Below are 25,780 nucleotides of genomic sequence, written 5' to 3'. Positions count from 1 at the left end.
GCCCTGGCAGTGGTGTTATCTGGCGCAACTTGAATGCCAAGGTTCAGCAGTACTGGGCTGTGTCCTGAGGGCTCCCGGTGCTTGCTTTGCTCTTGAGAGCACTCAAAACCAGGCTGCCAATGGTTTATAGTTCCCCTCCACGCCTGTCTGGCTTTGCCTCTGCCTGCTGCTCCCTGTGGGAGCTCAGACAAGGCAGGAGGAGAGCAGGGAGTGAGGGGAAAGGATGCCCACCACTGCACGTGACCAGCGCCGCAGCCACGGGGACCAGCTTCTCACTGACATCAGCAAGGGCTGGATCAGGCCTCTAGCCAGTTCAGCGCTGACGGCTGGAAAGGGTATGATTAGCTGGGTCTGTGGATGTTTGCTACCCAAGACCTGGGCTGAGATAGCCTAGTGGGGTCCCCTCTGGCTGTGCTGCTTGTTATTCAGTCCCCTCCAGGAGGATTAGAACACGTGGCAAAAAATGTTTTGGCGTGTGATAAGATTTTCTTCCTGAATTTCATGCTGAGTTTGAGCTCACTAATCCCCGCCTCGGAGCACGGCAGACGACTCCTCATACCACTGACACAAGACTTTAATCCCATGCCTGGATCCCATCCATAACACCCCTCTCGTCATTCGGGAGGCTCCCGGGGACCATCTGCACCCCTGCCAAGTGCCACCCGATGGAGGTTGTCCCCCTCAGCATCCAGACCCTCTCCTCTCCTCATCCCGCAGTTGCTGACATCAGCGGACGTCTGTGCAAAGTGGCTCAGGGGGCGGCATGAAGGGATCACGGAGCAAAGCCGAAAATGGAATTAGCGCTCATTAGAAGGGCAGCTGGCAGTGCTGCAGAGAGGCCACGTGTGAAGCCCTGGGTCTGCCACATCGCACACGAGCGGCTGTGCCACACATGGGACTGCTGGGAAGTGTCCCTATGTCCCCCACGGAGCTGCCTGAACCCAGCCACGGTGTGAGAGCAAGGTCCAGCCCTCCTGTTCCTCCTGCTCTGCGAAGGACACACGTCAGGGCCAAGGAGGTGGCATCTGCATTGGAAACCCTCCATGCAGAAGAAGCAGGGGAGGTAATGGCATTAGTGAGCTGAAATAGACTGAGCAGGGGGGACCTTGGCGTCACAGAGGTGGTGGCTCTGTGTGTGCGTGTCCCCCGCCTCCTCCACTTGACAGCAGTTGCTCATGGCTGTGTAAGCAGGTTTATTAACAACTGAGCATGTGCGCTAATTGCATTACTAAGTGTGAGCAAAATCCTCATTAGAAAGGAGACCGAATAGGAGTAACAGAGTAGTGTCAAACCTGTATTTGGAGAAAATTTACATCAGTGCTTATATTTAATATATTTGATATGCTCCTGCTGTGGTACATTGCTGACCGTGGGATGAGCAGGACTGACGCAGTCATCATGGGAAGCATCAGCATGATGTAGGAAGTCCCCAAAAGTCCATTTTTTTGTCTTCAGCCAAGCCATGATGCATATTGTAGGTGTCAGGTACCAAAGATAAGGAAGTCCCATGCAAGAGCTGGGTGGGCTTTCCTTATACTGTAGGGTTTTATTTCTGTTGCCTTCAGCCCCAGATGGATTGACACGTTCTCCTGTGGCCCATGCCACAGGAGCTATTAATCTTCTCAATAACACTGGGTCTGCTTCTAGATGTAAGTGCTAGTTATTAGTTCAAGGAGTTTCTTCCTCGTTCAGAGGACATTGAGGTCTCTTTCATTGCTTTGTACCTTTTTGCTTGGAGAGCCAAGAGAGGGCTGTTTCACCACATTCCATTTGTTAAAAAAGCTGCCTGTCCCAAATGCAGCATGCTAATATTAACTATTTCACAGTGCTGTGTGGGAACATGCTACCTCAAAAGCAATATAGTGCTTGATGTTTTTAACACTGAATAGCTGGAAGAGCCCATGTGGCAGAAAACTGCTTGGGGTCAGCGTGGGACCTGGTCAAGGCCAGCCTTCCTCAGGGTGCTGCTTCCTGGGACAGGCATGGTTTCCATGAAGGGAGCATCTCAGATGCAGACTCAAGCCCCAGACACACTCTCCTGGTCTCACTACTCCTGTGTTTGGGTCTTGATGTAGTGCTAGCAGGATCTCAGGTGGGACCAAGCTCTTCTGAAGCCTCCTCTCCCACTGATACCCTTATGGGGTGGATTGACATTTGATGGAGCTGGTGCAGTACTAACCAGCTGGGGAAGGCTAAGCATGATGCACAGCCTGGGGCATGGTAGCCCTGGCCCAACCCCTCCTGCAAGGCTCGGTGTCTTCTTGTTGGCTTGCAAGGTAAGCTGTCCTGATCCCCCTTGTAAACATCGGCATGCTGCTTGCTAATCACTGGCTTGGCATGAACAGTTTAAGCCTCCAGCTTTACCTACTGCCCTGCTGTTTGGGAGGGAGGCTGCAGGCTGCTGTGGGGGACAGGGATGGGACCGCAGGCATGTGCACATGGGAAGGAGGAGGAGAAAGATTTGACCTACACGGCTTCTCAGGGGCATAAGGCAGCACCTGCCCTTCTCACCAGCAGCCAGCATTTACCTAGGTTTGACCACACACGAGTAATTCTCAGGCTTTGCAGCACACCTTACCCTTTCCCCGCACTTGTTGGTTGGTTTGTCTGTTGGTTTCCCCATGTGCTGAGCGCTGGTTGAGATAACATTTCCAAAATCTTGCAGTTTCCAGATTTCCCTGCATACACCGTCAGAGTGCTGCTATTTACAAGTTCTCCCCCCAGGGCAAACAGTCCCAGGCTGTGTCACTGCTGGACTCTGCTGGCGGAGCCAAAGAAGGGAAAGACAGTGTCATTGTGTATGGATGCAAAGGACTGCCTTTCTTGTCTGGCAAAAAGAGGAACCCTGATGACTTTGAGTTACTTAAAATATTTAATTCGATCTACAATAAATACCTTGCAATGCTTTGTTTCTGTCTTTTGTTTTCTCCTCTTTATTCTCTTTAGTGATGCTGTGGAAGCCTTGAAACGTCTCCACAGCAAACAGCTTCCTTTAAAATGTCAAAAAGAAAGTGCTTGGATTTTTCCTTGGGCTGAAATATTTGCCCAGCGGAGCACGAATCTACTGCCAGCTTCTTTCAGCCCAGGACCACAAGGGTTTGGGACCTATAAACAATTTGAAAAACGTGGACCTGTAACTATTGGGCTCAGCTCCACATCCCTCCAACACCATGGCTAACATGAACCTCTCAAGTTCGGTCATAAGGGTATTAACATATGGATTGACATTTGATGGACCTGGTGCAGTAGTAACCAGCTAGGGAAGGCTAAGCATGATGCACAGCCTGGGGCATGGTAGTCCTGGCCCAATCCCTCCTGCAAAGCGGGGCCCTGGCCCTGGCCCCCCTCTCCTCCGTCTGCTGTGAGCTCACAGCTGGAGACATTAAGTGATTTTATCTCCTTTTTCCAGCATTACCTTAGCAATCCTGGTATCCACAGAGAAACACGAGCACATGGTATTTTGGACTGAGCACCTATTGCAAACTTTGCTTTATTGGCTGACATAATCTGGCTCCAATCAGCCGAATAGAGCTCTGCTACACCTTAGTGTGACAGGCGAGGAGTTTCTATAGTTACTTACCGCCCTAAGAAAAGCCAATCAGTCAGTCAATTATTTCTCTTTACAGTCAGATTTAGCGCCTGATCCGGAACTGAGCAGTCATCAGAATCACACAGTATGAGCTGATTCATTTTGAACTGGAGTTGGCATTGGGGCTACATGGCAAAACACCCACTGCACAGGATTTTAATATATTCATTCCCTTCATAGGTTATTCGTGCCCACCCTTTGGCTTGTTGGGGCAAGGAGGAAAGAGGAGAGGCCATCATGACACCCCCTGCACTTCAGTGCTAAAGACAGGAGGGATCTCATACCTCAGCAATGGGATAGGGTGGGATTTAGGTCCCAGCACAAGCAGGAGTCTGCTTGTAGGACAATCCATGCTAAGGACCAGGAGAGATGACTTGGCAGTCAGCAAGGAGGGAAGGTCAAAAGCGGAATTTTTCAACTGGAGACCTAGGCAAGTGACTTTATCCCAGTCCCCTGTTATTCTACCACATGGGTACAGGTTGTCCAGTTGTGGGTGCCCCATCATCTGATGAAAGATGTTCCTGTCCATGATGGTGGGGTTGGACTAGGTGATCTTTGAAGGTCTTTTCCAACCCAGATGGTTTTGTGGCTCTGCAGGATGAAGATCAGGATTGGACAACTGAGGAGATGTTGGAGATAAGTGAATAAAAACACTTCCAGAAGCTCCAGGTGAAGAAAACTGCTCACCTCTTCCCCCTTCCAGTGCCCTTTCACAAAGATAAAATGAACATAGCCATAAAAATAAGAAAAAAAGGGGACTGTGTAACAAAAGAGTAGGTCAAAGGCTTCTATCCTGCAATTCTGGAGTTCCTGCACCATCTGTGAGCAAGCTCTAGGGTATCTTACTAGCACCAGCAAGGTAGCTCAGTCTTGCAGAACTCATGACTGAAAAGCATTTGGCTGATAAATAAACCCCGAATAAAATCCCTGCCCTTGCTTTTGCCTGGATGAACGAGGAAAGTGTGTCTTTCCTTTCAAGAGACAGATCGCTACAGCTTCAGCTGTCCCTATGCAGGCTGCAATTGGCTTCTTTGTTTCTTCGTTTGATTTTCCACAAATACAATCTATTACCAATGCTGTTTTCCTTCTGTCAATGTATTACCGGGCTCTATCAGCACAACCTTTATTGCAGCTTTCTCTGTGATGAGCTGGTGAATAAAGGTTAAAAAGACCAACCCTGAGCATATCTGTGAACGTAGCTTGCATAATCAGGGAGCGCTGCTGGTGCAGGGCTTTGCTGACGCAACCGGCTGGGGAAAATTACCGAGACGCCTGCTGAGGGACAGAAGTGACTAACTCGCATCAGCAGAGTCCCGGCTTCAGAGGAGCTGCTGCTAAGGCAATGGGCTAAAATAGACCTGGGGGGAAGCTGATTTTGAACAGCCAGGGTCTTCCTATTTGTTGTTATAAAGAGCACTCTGTGCAGATTGCGTGTGAACTCTCTGTGCACCTCTAGAAATCAGAGGGATAAACAAATCTGCAAGTAACTGCTTGCGCTTGACCTCCTTTTATTGGCATTTATCAGCCCTGTCAGGATCCCCATAAGGTTCCCGAGGGCAGCTGAGGCCCGGCCAGACTGCAGGCTGCCCTGCTCCAGTCCTGCCTTAGATAAGCTAAGCTGTCCTCCAGAGCATCACCCTGCTCTTTAAAGGAGAGAAGTATTGCAGCCGAGAGCTTGTGTAAGGAGTCAGAGGAGCCAGAGCCGTCAGCCGCAGGTTGCTCTCCTCCAGCTGGCTGCATGCTCCCAGGGATGCTGAGTGCCTCCTGACACTCTGCTGCAGGACCAGCTGGAAGTCACAGGCTCTCAAGAGCAAGAAGAGCTGTAGAAAAGCCCCAGTGAGAGCCCTGGGAGTCTATGGAAGACCAGGGGTTCAGGGTTTGAGCCTTGATATAACTCGGGAGCAATCCCACTCACATTACATGGGGTGAGCTGCACCTGCTCAGGGATGGAGAAAGGAGAAGTTAGTTTTCCAGCCTTTCCAGCCTTTCACTGCTTTTGTGCTTGGCGATGGGCCAGGAAAGCCCTCCTATATTTCCTATGGGGCAGACAGGAGGAGCCCAGGAGAGGGATAATCCTTGCCCATGAGCTCCTCCAGCTCCAAGCTCCAAAGCAGAAGTGTCCCCACTCTGTGCCAACCCCATAGCCGGGGTGAGGCACTCCTTGTGTCCTGGCCCTCACAAGAGACTATGCAGGCAAGGTCCGGATCCCTGCTCCACACTTCACCCTTTCACTGTGTGACTTATGGGCTACAGATGTGCAAAGACACTTTCCTGTTCAACACTGTGCAAGTGAAAAACCCCATCTGGGCTCAGATAAATAGAAAATCAGACCATGTCTCATCATCTGCCAAGGAGGAAGATGCAGATACAGAGCAGAAGCCTCCCACTCTGGTTTTCTCTGGAAAGGCATAATGGGGTGGACATAAGGAAAGGAGAAAATCCTTGCCTCTGCAGCTGGTCACAGGAGAAGGATGCCAGCTTGTCCTGGCTGTGAGAGGTAGCACTGACCACTCTTGCTGCCACTGGTGGGGACAGACTGGCTGCCTCTGTCCAACCAATCTTTAGATGTCAGAACCAAGTGGCATGGGGACATCTGAGGTGAGACATCCTTTCACTAAAGGTGATGTGTAGCCAGAGCATCACCTCCATCAGGTGTGAACTGAACAAGCAAGTGGGATTCGGTCAGGGGGTATCTCCAGCAAAACGGACAGGATGAGATCTGAGTTTAGACAGCGAGTCCAGGGGAGCCTGGAAACATTTCCAAGGCTTCATGATCTTTCTCCAGCTACTTCAGAGGCACAAAGCTTTGACACGAACATTTTCTGCAGTACAAGCCAGTGTAACAAACAACCACCCTACCAAATCCTGTGCACAAATTACATTACTACCACCGTGTGTATGGAAGCTGTAGCTGTATTTATAGAGCATTGGTTCTGGTAAATGTACCCACATAGGCTTTAAATCCATGCCTGGTTTTCTGATGATTGGTTTAACCATTGCTAATTGACTGAAAATGAATGAAGCTACTCACCAAGCTCCCATTATTTCTCCCATAAATAAAATGTGGGTTTTTTTCCCTCAGGCAGATCAAGGGGTGCCTTGGGAGGGAAAGAAAGGCCCTGGGAAGTGAAGATAACTCAAGCTGTAGCTGTCAATCTGTGGGGAGCCCTGGGGAGCCTGGAGGTGTCTGTCACAAGCCTGAGGGCTGAAAAGCCCCCAGGAAGCCCTGGCTTCTCCATGTCCTGAGAGGTACTGGCTGTCAAAGCACCAAGAAGAGAGACATGGAGCTCTCCAGGTCAGCCAGATGAACAGCAAGTTGTCCTCACCAGATCTGTGACTGTAGAGAAACACAGACTCATTCCATGCATCTCTGCCTTGCATTCATGTAAATATCTCTGCAGAGGAACTGGGACCATCACCTGAATGCATCACCGTCCTTCATCCACAACCAGGTAAAGCTGTGGGGACACATGTGGTCATAGGGTCATCACCCTGCTCTTGATCCCACCACATCTGTGCCAGTCCAGAGAGATGCTTTGCCTGTTCAGAGAGCACACAGACATGTCCCAAACCACCAGGCTGGTTAGCATCCCTTTTAAGGCCCACACACAGCCTTCTGCTGTCTACAACATACACAGGAGTAACTTGCTCCTGTTAAGATACATGCAGCAAACATCTCTAAGTTAGATGCATATCATATCACAGAAAAACGGTGATTAAAAAGGAGCTTTGCTGGTGTCTCATGGTAGCAAACACCACCAGCCTGTGCTGTGCTTTGTAAGAGGCTCTGAAAGGTGCGTTCACATGAAGGCAGCATGGGAACTATGTATGCATGGCGGTGCTATGTGATGTCCGAGTTAAGCTTTAAATGCTGAGATAACTCCCTCAGGGGAAATTGAAGGAGACATGACTGAAAAATGGAAGTCAAAGAAGCTGTCTTTCCCCTCTTTATAGCTGAATGATCTCCTCTACTTAGTTTTAGCCACAATTGCACAGAACCGTAAAGAGGTGGAAAACTGGTGTTTTGCAGGAGTGTCAGCCAACGCTAAGGGTACCAAAGTCTGCCCAGAAGCAAATTTGTAGGCAGTGACTGATTGCATTTTCTTATGTTGACTAGGCAAAGACTTGGGTTTAGTGTGTGGGGAAGTGCTGCTCTGCTACAGCTCTTCTGCATGACCTTTTGCTGATCATGTAACTCACTGAGTCTCATTTTCTGGAACAGCACCGCCCATGACCCAGATCTGCTGCAAGCTGACTTGGTAATTACTGGTAAGGTGGTTTAAGAAGCTGCGCTGGCATTCTGGAAGGAAACCACTATTGAAATGATTTCAAAGCTGAGCACCTCAGGCTGGCTGGAAATGGTTCAGGACAAGAAAAATGGACTTTCATGATGTGGGGCCCTTTAGGGCATGGGATTTGAGCTGGCTCTACCGTGAAGGAAGGTTTTATTTGGTGAGTGAGCACAGGTTTACTTCCCCCTGCACTGAGAAAGCTCCGTAATTGCTTCCTATAAAACAGGTAGAAAGAGATTGCCATATATTCACTTTATCTAATGCCTTTCCTTGTGTACCTCAGGGGTGTTCCCATGCAGCCCACAAATTCCCATCACTTCTCAGGGCCTTATGCATCCAGATGAGTGATGTACAATCTACTCTGTAAAGGGAATATGTATTAGGAGATATAATCCATAGCAGTAAAAAATGTCACCACTCTGTTTCTGTTTTAAAGAAATCAGACTCATCCTTGGGCAATGTGATGAAAGCCAAAAAGATGGGGATTTTAAAGAGATCATATTCCATCCTTCTCTCAAGTAAGTGGCCTGGGTACCTGTCGTACCACAGCAGATCTGTTTCTCTACCCAGGTGCATCTCTAGGGGATGTTTCAAGGAGGCCGACAGAGCTTGAAGCACAACCTTTATGACTCCCATTCATCCACCCCTGCCAGCACCCACCTCTTTTGCTGTACAGTTTACGCACCATGCATGGCATAGCTGATATTTCCCAAGCTGCAAGTGGAAATCACTTTAGGGACTGCAGGAGGTATCCACCTTGGGTCTTGAAAAAGCTGAGGTCTTTCAGCTTCCCACAGTGCAGTAAGAGAGGGCAACTGGCTCTAAGTAACTCCCAAACAAGTTCAGGAGGGCCAGATCAGGCAGAATGGATGGCACGGAGTTCATTTCCCAGCAATATTAGTCACCTATTGCTTTTCCTCTGTTTTCCTGCCTTCTTTGCATCTGTCATTAAAGTTTCAGAGCTCCAAAATGGAGAGGAGAAGGAAGGCAGATTTTTTTCCCTTGCTTTAAAGTTTAAAGCCACCTCCATTATGCCATCTGAAGGAGTTTTGAATGTGGGAAAAAATAAACATAATATTGAAAAAACATTCTGAACTGTAAGAATATTACACCCATAAAAATGTCAGCCCGAGCTTATGAAACTTTAACAGTGGTAGTATTAAAAATGCAAGGGGGACCAACAAGGAAAAAAAGGGAGAGCAGTAAAGAAGAACCTGACCGGAGGAAATACATAGAATCATAGAAGAGTTAGGGTTGGAAAGGGCCTTAAGATCATGGGGCTTAGCTATGGTAGTCTAAGCATCGGCCCAACGTGAACTAAATACTTCATCACTCCAACATGAACTTTTTGTCAGCAGCAGCTGTTTGGGACAGCATGAGGTAAAGGGAAATGGATTCAAATATCTGGGATTTGTCAGCTGATAGAGACACATAAAGAATGAATACATCAGGTCAAGGGGACAAGGATATCTCCAACCTGGTGCATGGAAAAGGACCACCATTTGCAATAGTAAGGCTGATAGCTGCGGCTTTTCATGAAGCCACCAAGCAACTGTGGAAGAGGACAGGAGGAGAGCCGACATTATAGCTGGGAACAGGGAAGGAGAAGGGACTGGGGGACACTACATGGGTAGCCATGCACCAGTTTATCTGGCCTCTGCAGGAGAAAGGTGCTGGGACAGACTGCAGGAAGGATGGAGAAACAGAAGACAGTGCATGAAGAGTGGAACAAAGAAGGGGATAGGTTTCCCAGCTGTAATCTGTGCGTGACTCGCTTGAGTCAGTCAGGACATGAGGGGAGACCAGGTTTGCCTGATTCCTTGTTGCCGAGCAGGAATGTGCTCATAGAGTTGAGGTGTCCTGGAAGAGATTTAGTTTGGGTCAAGAACCAGCCAATGGGTAGAAAACTGGCTGTGCTGGAAGAAGAATTAAAATTTGGCAGTGAGCTCCTGGTGGAGTTCATAAAGGAGATGTCTTGAATGCTACCTTAATCTGTATTTTCTTTAAATGACCCTAGCAGAGAGAGCAGTAATGACGTGAAGTTGGGAGGCACTGCTAGTGCTGATAAGGGTTGGAATATTATGTAGGAGGATCTGGGTGCCCTTAAGGATGAGACTGAGACAAATGGGATGTAATTTAGCAGTAAAAAATGCACCGCCATGTACTTGGACACAAGAAACAAGAATTTCTGCTATATGCTGGCAGCTCATCCACAAAGCAGCAGAGAGAGATCACTCAAGCATGAGATGGCTCTGAGCCACAAGCATCTCACGGCTAAGAAGAGGCAAATGCAAATGGAGGCAGCATCAGCTAGAATACTTCCAGAAGGGTCTGGAGAGAGCAGTGTCAGGGGATGGGGACACGCTGAGACCACCACAGCACTCAGGACTATGCCCAAGCTGCTGGGGACATCTCCGAGTGCCAGCTCAGTCCTCAGCCCTGTGTCCTGATGGACCCTGGCAGCTCCCTGCAGCTGGGGGGGCTGCATGGGGATGTGGCCACTCTTCAAAACCGCTTTTTCCAACATGTCCACTAAGAAGGAAGATGAGTTATTTAAGCTTGAGGATAATGCTGAAAATTGAGCAAATGCCTCTAAGCTATTCCTGACTATGTTTAGACAAGAAATGACAGAATTAATAATTGCTGGAGGAATGAAATTCTGCAAAGGCTTTCCTGAAGGAATCCTAGGAGCAAAGTGCTGCCTAGTTTTAAGCTGGAGCTCTGCAAGTCTGTGAAGGGGATTGCATAACACAGCTACGTGTGACAGAAGAAGATGCGACACAATAACCCAGGAAATCCTGTCCAGTCCCATGATTTTAAACTCATGATCTGTAAGCAGAACTATAGAAATTGATAGAACAGGGTCATCCAGCTAAGCACTAGTATTAAATCTGCAAATGAATCCTGGCCTGTACTTTGGGGCAAATAAACAAGGTATGGTTAATTTCAGACTTGTCTTTGGAAAGCCCCACTCACGACCTGAGAATTTAGAATCTCCAGGGCAAGGCAAGAAAAGGAAGCTGAGAATGACAGAGCTTCTGCATCAAAATGCCTCCTTGGAAGGGCAGTGCAGATCTCTGCTGTGCTCCTAAAATGGTGTTATCAGGACAGACACAGCTCTTACCTGTGCCAGCTGTCCCACAAGCTACCTTTTCTGCTTATTTTGTTTAATTTACAAAGGCTCCTCCTGCCCTGTTGTCTACTTCATCCATGGCACTGCTGTCTCTTGTGAGAGGTTTTCATTAACATATCTGCTGTCCAAGTGCAGTTTGAGAGGGGATCTTCCCTAGTTTCCTCCTGCACCTCACATTCCCCAAAGGTGTCCTGGTGGTCAAAATGACCTATACAGTAGAATAGGACAGCTATGGGTGGATGTTGGGACCTGCAGAGGAGAAATTCTGGAACCTGTGATTGCACTGAAAATAGCCGCTGGCTTCTCCCCATGCTGCAGTTTGGCTTTCAGAAAGCTTTGTCCTTTTACACATACGTGGCTTAGTTTTTTATTCTGACAGTGACAACAGAGGCATCAAAAGGAAGAGTAAATGGAAAGTAATTGCAGGAAATAACAGGCAAGAGATGATCACCTTTTGCCCGGGGACTGTACTTTTCTCCTGTCTCTTAGGTACTCTGAAGTTAACAGCAGAGCTTGTGGCGTGACAGCACATCATAGGTTCATGGGTACCTTGGGTCTCAATACTCTAGGACACCAAGGCCCTACAGAGCTGACCTTCCAGCCACACTTCTTTTTGTTTGCAGAGGTGTGGAAACCAGGCCTGGACAAAAGGAGTGTTTGAGCTCCCCTCCAAGCCCCTCTGTATGCATGCACCAGCTTTGCTCTGAGATCAGCTGTAGAGGGCTGAGTTTGGCACAAAACTGAAAGTACTGCCAAATAATCCCCCCACCTGGTTCCCATCCTCCATGCCACCACATCCCAGATCATCCAGCCCTGCTGTAGCTACTCTCTGTACCTTGTCTCATGATGACCCGACAGCAAAGATGTGTGTGCAAACTCTCTACCATCCCTGCACTGGAGACCCGGGCTGCACTGATGCCTCCTCTGTGGTCACCTGGCAGCCCCTGCACATCCTCATTGTGCAGGCTGACAAAGTCACCAACTCCTCTTTGGGGACAAGTGACACTGGGGGACTTTTCTGAGCAAATCTGCAGCTCTCCCAAGGCTTTCCTTTCCAGGGAAGAAAGACCAGGTGTCTGGTTAAATTCCTCTCTGATCATTTCCTTTTCATAGAATCATAGAATTGTTAGGGTTGGAAAGGACCTCAAGATCATCTAGTTCCAACCCCCCTACCATGGACAGGGACACCTCACACTAAACCATCCCACACAAGGCTTCATCCAACCTGGCCTTGAACGCTGCCAGGGATGGAGCATTCACAACCTCCCTGGCCAACCCATTCGAGTGCCTCACCACCCTAACAGGAAAGAATTTCCTCCTTATATCCAATCTAAAATCTTTCCTACCACATCTTATGTTTTGAGGGGTTCTTGCTGACATGACAGCCCACCACTATACGATGTACCTACCCTGGGAATCACTTTACCTCCTTGACCCACTGCAGGGGGTGGGTCAGACTAGAGTACAGGAACAAGAAGCAGAAGAACTTCTTAGACCCACAGTCTAGTGTTAAACTTGAAATGGGGGTGATGAAGGATCAGCTGCTGAACACCAAAGTACCCCAGAGCACTCCATCGTGCGGCAGCTGGGAAGATGCAATGACCTCCAGTGAAAAGATGCGGACTAATTCCACTATCTTTGACCCTTTTAGAGGAATTTGGTTTTTCCCTCAAGAGTAGAAGGTTTATTCAAGATCTAATAGCCAGTTCACTATTGCCTCTTGTTTGCTTTTAAAGCACTGGTCCTGTGAGAATCCTCCACTTAAGCTGACCTCCTGCCCTCCCCAGTGCAAGGCAGGCTTCTCCAGCTCCCCGCAGATCAACCTGGCAGCCTGAAGTAACACTCCCTTTAGTAGTTTATCTGTCTTCTGCCAAACAAAAGAAAATCAAACCCCTTGATCCTCACTCAGGAAATGAGAGCAGTTCTGAATAAACCCTGTGTGTTAACAGGCTCCGGCTCCACTGAACCCAGCTAGTGGAAGCAATCACTTCCTCGGTAACCAGCTTTCTCTTCCCATGGCAGAAGGACTTCACAGAATCACAGAATCGCTGGGGTTGTACGGGACCTCTGGAGATCATCCGGTCCAACCCCTGCCAAGGCAGGGGCACCCAGAGCAGGTGACACAGGGACGTGGCCAGGCGGGCCCTGCATGTCTCCAAAGAGGGAGACTCCACGACCCCCCTGGGCACCTGACCCAGTGCTCTGCCACCCTCAACATAGAGAAGTTCTTCCTCGTGTTGAGGTGAAACTTCTTGTGTTTTAGTTTATGGCCATTGCTCCTTGTCCTGTCACTGGGCACCACTGAAACAAGTCTGGCACCATCCTCTTGGCACTCATCTTTGAGGTATTTACATGAATTAAATCTCAGCCTGCTGGACTAAACAGGCCCAGCTCCTGCAGTCCCTCCTCCTAAGGGAGATGCTCCAGACCCCTGATCATCCTTGTGGCCTCCGCTGGACCCTCTCCAGTAGCTGCAGCAGTAGTACTGAGGAGCCCAGGGCAGGACACAGCACTCCAGATGTGGCCTCACCAGGTCGAGTAGAGGACGATCACTTCCCTCGACCTGCTGGCCACAGCACGGGGTGGGCTGCTTTGGGGAATGGGTGCGGGTCACCCCTGGCTGAGCTGGAGAGGTGTAAGCAATGTGCTCTGCTTTTCCAGGGGCAGCTGGATGCAGATCTCGGAGCTGGCCTGTTGCTCACACCAGGGGAACCTGGAAACTGTAAAATGGCGTGCAGCAAATGCCAGCTAGCCACATGTGCAGCTTTCTGGTGGAGGCATTTACTGATTTTGGCTACACTGGATTTTTTGGTCCAGATAGGCTTTTTAGTCCAGAAATGCTGAGCCTCTGCCTGGCATCTGTGACAGCAAGATCTGGGCCTGCATCTGAGCAGGGTCATAAACTTTGTTTCCCCACTTCCTGAGCAAAGCAAAGCTGCCAAGGGGTAGGGGATGACCTGCAGTCTGTCTTTTCCTAACCTGGCCTACGCCATTGTTCATCCTGAGCTCTGGCTGGCAAGCTGGGGAGAAGCTGGGTGGCTGTAAGAAGATGTGTGGCAAAGCTCCCTGTCCCTCTTCCACTTTACATTTGACTCAGGCCCGCGTGATACCGTTCTGCAAAAGGGATAGAAACTGCACAGAAACAAACCCCTGGAGCTGTGTCTCTCAGAAGTGAGCTGATCAATCAGCCTAAAGACATGCAATTTGTTTGGCTTGCCAGAAGGAAGGTCAGGAGGTGACTCGACCACAGTGGGCAGAGCCGTGTGCCCAGTGGACCTGCTACTCCAGCAAGAAGAGACAAGACACGATGCTGCTGTCGCACGTGTGCCTGAGCGCCCAGACAGGCCAGCCTGCATCAGGAATAAAGACATGCATTTACACCCCGAGGATAATTAACCACCTCAACAGCTTACCCAGGGACACGGTGCAACGGTTTGCAGCCTTTAAATCAGGACTGACTGGCTTTGACACAGATTTATTAGATCTACAAAGGAAGTCCTGGGCTTGACGCACAAATCATGGTCTGTGTTGTATCAGAGGTCATGCTAGCCAACTGTAATGCCTCCTTCTGGCCTCGAAATTAATGGCTGGTGTCAGAGGGACAAATAACTCCTCCAGCAGCGCCTGCTGGAGGAGAGAGCACTCCCGGGACAAGACCATCTTCAAGGAGAGCGTGGCAGAAACGCTGCCCAGTGGCCCCATCCATCCTGTGTGGGTGCGTTGCAGAGGCACCATGTAGCAGCGTGGGGATACGGCCCCCATCCTCCTCTGGGCTTACCACAGAGAGGGAGAGTCCTACGTGACCCAAAGCCCTTGCTGAAACTGGGAGCGTGAGCTGTCAGAAGGAACGGGATGAGGAATGTTCTGGGCAGATTTTGTTTTGCAAATGAGGTTTTTTAAAGATATACATATATGTCTGCTGCCAATCCTGGTTTAACACTTCCACAGCACAAGGATCTGCGGTGTCTCCACAAAAACCCTGTGCCTTGGGATGGCACAGCGAGACTGGAAGGGGAAAGTCAGGCGCTTCCTTCCCCAGGCTGCCTGTCCCTCTGTAACACTTGCCCTTCACAAATTCCCATTTCCTAAGGGAGCCACTCATTCCTCTTGTACAGAGACTTCCAATTTTCTCTTCATGCAATGATTGCAGCAAAGGCTTTGAGGGGGAGGGAGAAGTCTTGGCAAAATGACAACCCCAGGGGTAAATCTTCGACAGGATCTGCACAGATTCATCTGTGCAACTGTCATTTACATTAATGGGAGTCTTGCAGCTCAATGTGTGCACTGGAAATGCCCTTGTCCCCAGCTATCCCGTCTAAATAATAATAAATGGGAAAAACACAAACCAGAGGGAAAGGAACAAAAAGGTTCTGTTCTCCCACACAGGAGGTCAAGAGAAGACCTGTGACAGAGGCAGAGATGTCACTCACTCCTCACCCGTCACAGTGCAGGGCAGTGGGGAATAAGCATTTGTGATGCTGGGAGGTGGCTGGCAGCTCTCTGGGCACATGTTGCTGTAAATTTGAAATTAGAGCCACCGAGGGGATGTGAAATGACAAACCCAGCTGCCCGTGGGGGTGCTGCCTGCCAGCAGAGCAAGTGTCAATTATTTACCATTTGCTAAAGGACACAGCTTTCTGCAGTCACGCCAAAATGTCTGTGAAGAGCATCTTAATCCCTCCAGTATGTGGACTGGCGGAGGCAACCCCAGCCCTTCCCTTTGCCAGAACAGAGCTTTGGGCTGGGGTATCCCAATGTGACTCTAGGCCATGCCAGGATCCGGCACTGCAGGAATGCCCAGAACCATCCAGGAACATTGCCTGACTGCACTGGTTCCTCTGAGCTCAATCTCAATGGCTGGAGTAGAGCAAGGCTGCAAACCCCCTCAGAAATGGGACAAAGATGGGGTCATGCACTGAACACTCCATCTGATGAAACTGTGGTTTCCCTAGCAAGAGCAGAGAGCGGGCGACAGCTGGCACCCAAAACAGCATGGACACAGCCCACCTCCGCTCGGATCTAGACTGGGACCTGTGCTGGGGACAGCCCCTGCTCCTGCTGCTCAGCTTCTCCTATTGCAGCGGCATGTGTGGCTTGCAAATGCAACAGGGGAGAAGTGGCATTTTATAAACTGAGTGTGCGCGTGTGCAAACAAAGCAGATGGCGAGGGTGTTTACATTAGCACTCATGCTGGAAGTGCTTAGATTATCTTCCTTCTTAGCTAAATTAGGGACCAATCTGGGCTGGGAGCATCACTGTTCTTCCTGCTGCTGGCAAACGTGGGCTCCCATGGAAATCTTTATTCATCAAAACTTTCCCCAGGTCTGACCAAACCCTTCTATATTTGGGGTCCTGACAAGTCAGGGCACTTCACGAGCGCTGGTGGCTGCTTAATCACAGGGGCCTCTTGAGGTTCAGTCATCCTAAGCAAGTCGTCAAGGCCATGAGTCATGTCACAGGTGGGCTCCACAGTGATTCAAGGATGAGATGCTCCCTCCTGATTTATTTCATGATATCATTATGCAGAAGAAAACCCACTTATAATGAGTATTTCCAAGCCTCGTGTTGCACCTCTTCCACTTGAGCTAGCAGTCTCTCCTTGCCGGGTCCTCAGCCAGCCAGCCAGAGGAGCAACAGATGCTTACTGCAGCATCTGGGCTTGAAGGGAAAGGGTTAGTGGGGGTCTCACTTGATCCCCATGCACTTGCTGCCTGCCCAGGCTTTCCTCCAAGATCTGGGCACGTGGCAAGGCTGTTTTCTGACTGGAACAGCATTATTCTCTGGGGGCTTGCAGCAGTCAGCACAAAACAGGCGCTGCTGCTTTGATGATAAGCCAAAGGGGTGGTATGAAGCCCATGTAAAACCATCTGTTGAAATGCCTTGGCTGCAGCATTAATACCCCCAGTCCTGTGTCACTGCAAGGACAGCTGCACATGATTGATGTCTCGCTGTTGGTATCAGTAGATCATTACCACTGGGTTCAAGCAGCTGTTTGAGAGCTGTTTGTGTGCTCTCAGTGTGCTTTGTACACAGTGGCTGAGGGTGAGGGTCAGCAGGAGTTTCATGGCCAAATTTCCATTGCAGGTATTCAGGCAAGGGACTGGGCATCTCGTGCCCATCTGCAGTGCTGGGGTCTCGGGCAGCAGCCCAGAAACATGGGTGACCCGTGGCCACTGGCACCCTGCTCACCATGTGCATGCCTCCGTTTATTTGAGAGCCGCATCCAAGGTGAACGAAGGGAAAACACGAGCTTTCTGCATGCCCCAGTGAAGCAAAAATGCCCAGATATTCATTTTCTGGTCACAGGCACACAGTTTCTCCCCCTTGATTTATCAGACTGAAAGGAAAGGAAATGTTCCCACATGTAATCTGTTATCAGAAATATTAGTGGTAACTCATGTGTCATCATTTCTGGTTAAAGGTAAGGAACACCGCACCACAGCAAAACTAGCTGGGAACTTGAAAATAAAGGATTCTTCATCTGGAGTTGGCCTGTTTCCTTATAACTAAACAGGCATTAAAATAACTCTATTTTATGCTCTGAGTGTCCATATCTGGATGTGTGCATATGCGTATGCTAAAGGATGAGACCCATAAGATGAACAGCAGGGATAAATAAAACTCCTGGATATAACCTAGGTCTGCATCATGATCTGTGGTAATTTCATCACTGACTTCAACATGGCTTTACCCTGTATTGTAACAGCAGTTGTGACCTGGGAACCTTGTACTGCTAAAAGGGAAAAATCTCAGCATAAGGACCTGGCACTCACATCTGGCCTCAGGAGGACCAAATATGTCAGAGTCTGCTGTAGAGTGTAATTCATTTTATAGCACTTGCTCAACGGCTGCTGTCTTCCAGTGAGCCCTGCATGTTTGGAGCCCAGGACGAGTAAGTCAGCTGGCTTTGCAGGAGGTGGGATCGGAAAAATGGTTCCATTAAGGAAAAATTAAAACAGTAAAACTTGCCTGCAGATAGCTCTCACTGCACTGCAGGCAGCCTCCAGGGGAGCACGGGCAGCTGCTCTCTCAAAGCCAGGAGCAAGGAGCTCTCACACTTCTCATAAGCAGGGCAGAGAGGATCTGCACAATGTCAGATGAGACTTGGGTGACCTGGGTGAGAAGGGTGGGGGGCGCCAGCATCCTCAGCGTGCCCAGCATACAGTTTTGCAGTAGCCTGGCAGGGATGGACCCCAAAGTCTAATGTTGAGGGCCTTTGTGGCAGCATGGCAGGAAGAATAAAATGCCATACTGAGGAAATCCAATCTGTGCATGAAATCCATATCTCCCCACCTGATGGGCTCCAGAGCAGCGTCCTGCCACTGGAAGGTTGCTGTCAGGGAACCTAGTGGGACTGTGCTTCTTTCTCTGCTCCCTTACATTTTGTTTGTTACTGTCAGGATGGCCAAATACCATACTTTGAACTACATCTGTTTTATTTGTAGGGACTCCAGCCAGCGGAGGTCTTAAGTACAGAAAACTTCCTCTAGAAGTTGGTACTTTGATGGCAACCTGAAGCAAGAGAACTCAAGAGCTAAGGAAGCTCCTGGAGAACAAATGAACATCAGTACCACCAGAGTAAGAAGTTTACTGGATTAGGTACAGCTGAGGCCTCTCAGGGTTTATGCCTATCCCTTTTACACCTCTGACATGACATGCCACATGGGCTGTCCCCACTTGCCAGTCACATTACCACATTCTTGTTTGTTCCTCTTGTTCCCTTGCCAGACGGGAAGATCACCGAGTCTGTAAAAAACAGGTCTCCTGTTTTAGACTTGTTTGTGCAAAAAGGTGGATGGAAACACCCATGTTTTGATAAACAAATCTGGCCAGTGGAACACGGGAACCATGCAGAAGAAGGTGATCAGTGGGAACAACCAGCACTTAAATGTACCCCAGGCCTGGCAGTGAAAGCTGCCGCTACCCTCACTGCCAACCCAGCTTCCCAAATAGAGCTGGGAAACTCCTGAAGGGTTGATCCAGATGAGACCAAGGTCCTTCTGGGCTCTCATAAGAAATAGGGAGGAGGCCATGGAGTGGTCCTTGGCAACACCTCTTCAAAAAGGGAGATGCTCACCTCATCACCCCCACAAAAGCTGAACCCAGCTACAATTACTGCTTCTGGGACTCATGGACCAGTGGCACAAGGGTGGAGAGGGCTGTTCCATGTAGCACAAAGTTTAAGGGAGCTCTAGCCCTTTTGCTGCTCCTCTCCCCACTTTAACTAGCCAATGGCACCAAGATGTCTGTGCTCAGGGTACTTAGCCACAGTTCTCTTGACCATCCCATGAATTTCCTTGCAGTTTGATTAATCTTATTCCAATAGCAGTCTCTTTCTTACATAATCTCTTTATTTTGTAGATTCCTTTTATAAAATAATTAATGGGAGTGAGGAGTGCAAAGTGGCTCCCCCCTCTGCCTCCTTGCTCCCCTCCTGCTCCTTGCCAAACCCAAGTCTTGGCACCTTCAGCTCTGACTCACCCCCTCCAGGCTCAGAGTGGGCAGCCAGGCAGCATCCAAACAGCTACAGTCTCGGGTGAAATATCAAAGGTGAAAGGTTTGGCTATTGACTGAGAAACACACAGGCAATCTCGCAACATTTGACTTTCCCCAGCTTTGTATTGACTTTCGTTTTCTCATTATGATAACAGGCAAGAAATCACTGCCTGCATTTTCTCTGAGACAGCACTTCTGTCAATAGACCCCACTTCTCCTGGTCTCCTCCTCCCCCCCTTTTCACAGATTAGCTTCTCACCAAAATGGAAAATTATCTTCAGACAATATTGGCAGAGGCCAGGCTGACAGGAAGACAAATCAGATGGCGGGCATGAACCATAAACATTGTTAAACACTCATTTCAGCTTGTGTTGCCTGACTTCGGGGAAATTATATATAGCATTAAAAAAGCACAGCTGCAGATGAGTGTGTGTGTTAACAGTGGCATGCCAAGAGCGCAGTGTTGCATTTACCTCTCTATATCAAAGTAGCACATAGGCACCCCAGCAAAGACGAGCTGAAACCTACCAGGCAAGGGGTGGTCTTCATCAAAGACAAGCATCATATGGCTGGAGAAGAACGTGTGTAGTAAAGACTGGGACAAGAGCAGGGAAGTTACAGGTGTGTTAAACTGATCTCAGTCGCACACAGGCTCAGGTTAACTGTTTCAGGAAAAAAATAATTACAAGTTTGATAATAAAGGAGGAAGATACATGGGTCCGCTGAAAGTCATCCACAGGATCAGGCTAACTTCTGCCTTTCACAGAATTGCCTGATCTTGAAATGTTTTTAGGCCTATCCTAAAATGACATCTCCATTAGAGGAAGGTGAGGCAGTCAGTGCTGTACCAGTCACTTCTGAGAGTTCAACAGGAATACACCTGGCGTACTACCGGTCTTCTAGTAAAGTGACTTGACTCTGGCACCAGCACACAGCAGACTTTTACAGTGACCTCCTCTCAGGAGATGGAAAGACCTGAGCTTATGCCTTTTCTGTATCTTCACACTGAATACAAGGAAATAAGAGATCTCCCTGCACTGGCCTTGTTTTCTAACATGAATGAGTTAGGATAATCAGAAAAACATGTGGGCTAGAAGTTAGGTTGGGTTTTTTTAGACCTGGAGAGGTCCTAGGAGATTCTCTGAAGTGCAAGAGAGGCCGCAATGCACACATACATGCCCTCCAGCATCCGCAGGCTGCAACCTGGTAAATTTATGTACAGACTTATGCCCCTTAGCTGTCTGCTGCAGCAGGGACATTAATTCAGTGACCCAGGAGCTCCTTTCACCTCTGTGCTTTGTATGTGCCCTCTGACATGAGAAATTATGATGGCCCTCGGAGCTTGTAAGAATACTTCTGTTAATCCATTAATGAAGTCTTCTTAGTGCCCAGAGTGCAGGGTCTTGAGAGCTCTGCACTGCTGAGGTTTCCAGAAGGATGTTGTGTTCTGGGCTCAGTCAACAGAAGGCAGTGGTACCTGTAAGAGTCAAAGGTCATCCATTTTTGCAGGGCCTTGCAGGGCCTCAGCATTTCTGGATTGACTGCCAGGGAAGAGCTTCCTTAAGCCACAGATACTTTTGCAAACTGCAGCAACGCTGCTGAGTGGTCATGTTTTGTCTCAGAACTGGGTTTATCTCTCTTTGTAAGAGATAACCAGACACTAGCAAGTGCCATAAAGGTGTAGAGATGGAGAGAGACTAGGAAAACCACATTACTTTTTAAAGAGAGCATGTAAATGGGAAAGATGGAAATCAGACACCTTGTCATTGCTTAAAATGCCTGCCTTTGAAATGAGAGCAACAAGAAACTAGATCTAGTTGGAAACAGATGGAACTAGATGATCTTAAGGTCCTTTCCAACCCTAACTATTCTATGATTCTATGAAAACTAGAGATCAGTACTACCAAGCCAAGAATGGCCTCTTAGGAAAGACATGCAAACTCAAATCCTTTGCTGTCACAAGCTAAGCAAGGTAACGAACCATATTTTGCTAGAAAGACTCTATATTAGAGAACTTTAGTTTTCTAGGAAAGCCATGTAGGAATTTAAAACTAGACAAACTGTTTTCAAGTGAACATTTTGATATGAAAGACAACAAACTCCAAACATAACTCTTTCACCTTTACTTAAAGGTAGAGCCTTATTTGTCTTTGTTGTGGCCTTTGCATGTATGCTCCTCTCTACCAAACCTCCTTTATGCCTGGCAGACTAATCTGTCTGCTGCCTTTGTTTCATTCTGCAAAGCTAATACATACTCTTGATCCCTATTTTTGAAGAGCCCTTAGGAAAACATGACTTGGAGGAGGAATAAAAAGCCATAGCAAAGGACTCCATTTCTAGGTAATTTCTTCTAAATCCTTCTTTCAGTTTATTACCCTGACAAAGAGTCTCTCAGTTGCAGAGCAGAGCCCTACGTCCCGCAGGGGATATACTGAGGATTAGCTACCCTGAAATGAAAGTCTGTTGACCTAAGGAAAACATTTCACTAAATAACAGCAGTTGTGAATTGCAGGGACCTGTGGGGTATTAGACACGGTGTAAAAGCAATTTGAACAGAGTAAGGAAAATATGTGGAAATAGTTTGGGGCAGGAAAGCTAGATAAGGTACGTAAATGAATACATCTGTGGGATGGAGAGAAGTTATGCAAAATGAAATTACTCTCCTTTTTCCACTGTTGCCCTGTGAAATGGCAGCTCCAGAGATGCTCCAACTTGAGCAAAGTCCCTCAGCCTCTGAAGGGTGCCATCACCCAGCGAGAGGTGACCTGGCCCCACCATACTTCCTGCTTTCTGGCAGGACTCATGGCTCCCTACGGATCCCAGGGTGCTCCCTGCACTGCCACAGGCATCTCCATGCTGGCGGCATCATGAATGCATCACTGCATTTTGGATTCTCTATGGCTGTGCACGTGGTCCCTGCCACGTACCCCCAGGAAACCCTGCCTTGGCCAGGAGATTCTGGGTTTTCAAGGAAATTATGAAGCCAGCAATGCTGAAGGTTTGCCAAACTAAAATTAGAGGAAGGGAAAAAAGCATGAAAACTGCTAGTCCTGAGCCTGTCTTCCCAGGCCACAGCCCAGTAGAAATTCAGACCCTGGCAAACATGGCTAAAGTGACTTTAATGGTAGCGAACCAAAGAGAGAGCATCACAGCACCAGAACAGTGCCTCGACTCTCTCTTTGCTTTCTGCTTTGCAGTAAATGCAGGAGCACTTAATTGCTGGCATCCCAGATGGCCTCCGGACCGCAGGAATGAAAGTGGTTTTGCTGTTCTGATGAGAGTTATGTAGATCCTGCTGCCCTTTTGCCCGGTGTTACAGTGATAATCTGGAAGTGTTTATCCCCACTCTTAAGAGTAACTTGGTTACTCCCAGTGTAAATGAGAGTTTCTGGAAGGTGGCATCACAGAGGGAAAAATGGCAGAAGATCCACTAGGTTTGGTCCCACGCTCATAAAGCTTTGTCTAAAAGAAAAAGGAAACTCCTGTGTTAAAAAAATGAGTTGTGAATATGTTATTGGATTGAGGAATCTCTCTGGCAAGGAAATTTTTCAGTTGTTGAATAACTGTCTGAGGCAGTGATGGAACTGCTACAGCCTAAGTAAGTCATACAAAACGAGGGTGGAAAAAAAGACTTTGACTCTATTACAGAGTTTCTACAAATCCAGAGCTCAGCAGGGGCTCTGCTGTTTCAGGCAAAGTAAGTTAAAATAGAGGCAAAAGCTTTTGAAAGTGAGCGGTGATGTTCACACTGCTCAGATTTTGGGGAGCTTCCTTCCTTTTAGAAACCTGACTCACATCAGACCTGTGAGAAACAAACCCCTCCGTGTGCTAGATGTTGGATACCAAAGGTTCAACAACCAATTGCTGAGCATTGACCAGAACATCTGTTAAATATATAAATAAAGCCATTTGAGAAAAGGATGTGGCTGCAGTGCTGGTTACACCACCTCCTTAGTAAGGCTGTTGTAAGAAATAGCATCATGTCCCCACTTGTTCAGACTAAGGACATATTTTTGGCCCCTCAGTTGCCCCAGTGCAACAGTTTGCATTGAATGCCCTCAAGTAGAAGGAACATATATAAATGTCTCTTGGATAGTTTTCTATTTTGGGTTAAGCGATGCTGTGTGACTCCTGCCCCATGAGCCACCGGGTGTTCAGCGGTGGGGAAGTAAGGGTTTGGGAGGTGCAGGTCTCTGCCCATGGAGCATGGAAGCCACAGGACGGTGCAGATCCCTGAGTGCTCCTCCAACCCTGCCTTCTCCAAACTGCTTGTTGCTGTCTTTGCTGCATATCCTCCTATTCGGGATGATTTGCATGACTCAGCCAGGGATGAGTAGGAAAACGAATGTCATCATTTTGATCCAGTTAAAAATAATTTGTCTGGTGTTTTCTCTCTATTCTGCTCCCCCCTCTCCTTTTTTGTTTCTTTTTTTTTTTTCCCCTGAAGAGCACTATTAGCACATATTTAGGAAGGTAAATTGTCCCCGGAGTTAAATTAGCACCTGATCAAATGTGCGCAAAGTGCTAATTGCAACCAACTGAAAAGAAGCTTTTAAGGCTCCAGCAAGCAGGCATGAAAATTGAGGCCATCCCAAAGAAGGGGGAGCCTTTTCAGACAGCTGACTGCAGTATTACTCAGTGATAAAAGTCAGACCATTTCATTCCCAACAAAGGGAGCAGACAGGTCGTCATTTCTAAATATCAGGCAGCTGTTTTGGCCCGGAATTTCCACTTCCAAACAGGACGAAATTCTTCCTGAGGGGAGAAGGACTCCGTATGTTTGGTCCCTGACGTTAGGCACATGTATTTCTCATGGCCCATATGCCATGAGGAACCACACCAGTTGATCCTTGCACATGCGCTGTCCTGTTTCTGGTGGTCTTGGCAGGAGGCGTGCAGCAGGAGCTATGGGGAGGGCACAGGGCAAGGCAGGACCCTGCTGGGACAGTCCTGAAAGATAACAGAAGAAACTGCTAGCGCTTTCCAATGCTCTGCTTCTATCAGAACTAAATGTCTGTGTTTACTTAAGGGAATCAGCTGTTTTGAAGATAACTGTCTGTGGCATCTGAGAAGGATGTCAAAGCTTTCAGACGAGAGACTCCTTTGAAGATATGGCATGGGGGGAGAAGATGGCCCTATGCATTTAAGGGGCACATGATGCCACTGGGCATCCCCCAGAGACAGGAGAGCTGAAGGCTGCTGGTCCCAGAGGGATGGGGCACCCCGGAAACCAATGGGTCTGGGTGTGCCATTGATCTGGGAGAGAGGGGAGGGAGATCCCAGGAGCTACAACATGTGGCTGTGGCATCATTGGGTTTTACTGAGATGGCAACTGCTCAGAAGTAGCTGTTTGTTTTCTCCCCCATGTCCTCTTCATAAGGAACTGTAACTTTAAGTTAAGAAAAAACAAGCAAAGAAAACCTTGGGAATTTTCAATCAAATAACAGTGAAAAAACTGTTGTTTAGATTTCAAAGCCAAAAACACTGTGAAGGAAGGGTATGGTGAAGGCTCCCTGCACAGCCTCCTCCTATGTACACTATGAAACAGACTTCTTTCTATAAGTACCTACAATTTTTCCCCCCGTCTTCAAATGTTTAAGATACACACTCAAAGGGCTGAAGTTTGCGGTTACTCAAGCAAGCATAGATGTTGCCATCTTTCTATTAGCATCACTTCAGTGCGTTATCACTGGAGTCTCACTCCTCTCTTTCCACCAGGAACAGCCAAAGCTCCCCTTTTGTTTATTAAAGCAGAAAATGAAAACAGTCTCTTTAGCCAGCTGGGATGTAAGCAGCCTCCTCACGGGTACCGATGGCCGTACAGAAGAGCTGCTCTTTGTGCCATCTTTATGCAGTTAGTCTGTGCGATAGGATTGATACTTGCACACTTTTTTTAGTCATCCTCTCTCCTAATTTGCTTACTCCGATAATTAACCAAACATTAGTACTTCTCCCCCTCCAAGCAATCTTCACCTTTGTGCAGGAAGCACGCTAATTTGCCAGAAAGCTATGTGGCATTTGCATGTTTTTCCATCTAATTTGGCAGCGTCGGCGCTTCAAGCAGGTGTGATGCTAATAGCCAACTTGAGCAATCAGCCCAGGTAGAAATCTGTGGATTGCACAAGAATTTCTCTGGAGAGTCTTTCTGTGTCTGCACTGAGCACTAATTATAGCTGGGAGAGGGAGGAAAGGAGGGAACCTGTGTAAAATGGGTATTAGGAAGGCTGTGACATTTGCTTTTTCTGGGAGACTTCGAAAAGAGGGTTCCTG

At 48.2% G+C, this 25,780-nt stretch overlaps 1 long non-coding RNA gene across 2 annotated transcripts; it reads left to right on the top strand.

The window, feature by feature from the left end:
- Positions 1-708: 708 nt before the first annotated feature.
- Positions 709-2,905, top strand: LOC136013330 (uncharacterized). Of its 2 annotated transcripts, none has more exons than XR_010612226.1 (2): positions 709-1,063; positions 2,666-2,905. It is a non-coding gene; the product is annotated as an uncharacterized LOC136013330 (long non-coding RNA). The 2 variants fall into 2 exon arrangements; XR_010612227.1 differs by lacking the exon at positions 709-1,063 and adding an exon at positions 1,837-2,276.
- The last annotated feature ends 22,875 nt before the right edge of the window (positions 2,906-25,780 follow it).

This window comes from Lathamus discolor, chromosome 4 (genome assembly GCF_037157495.1).
Source record: "Lathamus discolor isolate bLatDis1 chromosome 4, bLatDis1.hap1, whole genome shotgun sequence".
NCBI classification, from domain to species: Eukaryota; Metazoa; Chordata; class Aves; order Psittaciformes; family Psittacidae; genus Lathamus; species Lathamus discolor.
This window is presented reverse-complemented; position numbering and strand designations above follow the sequence as displayed.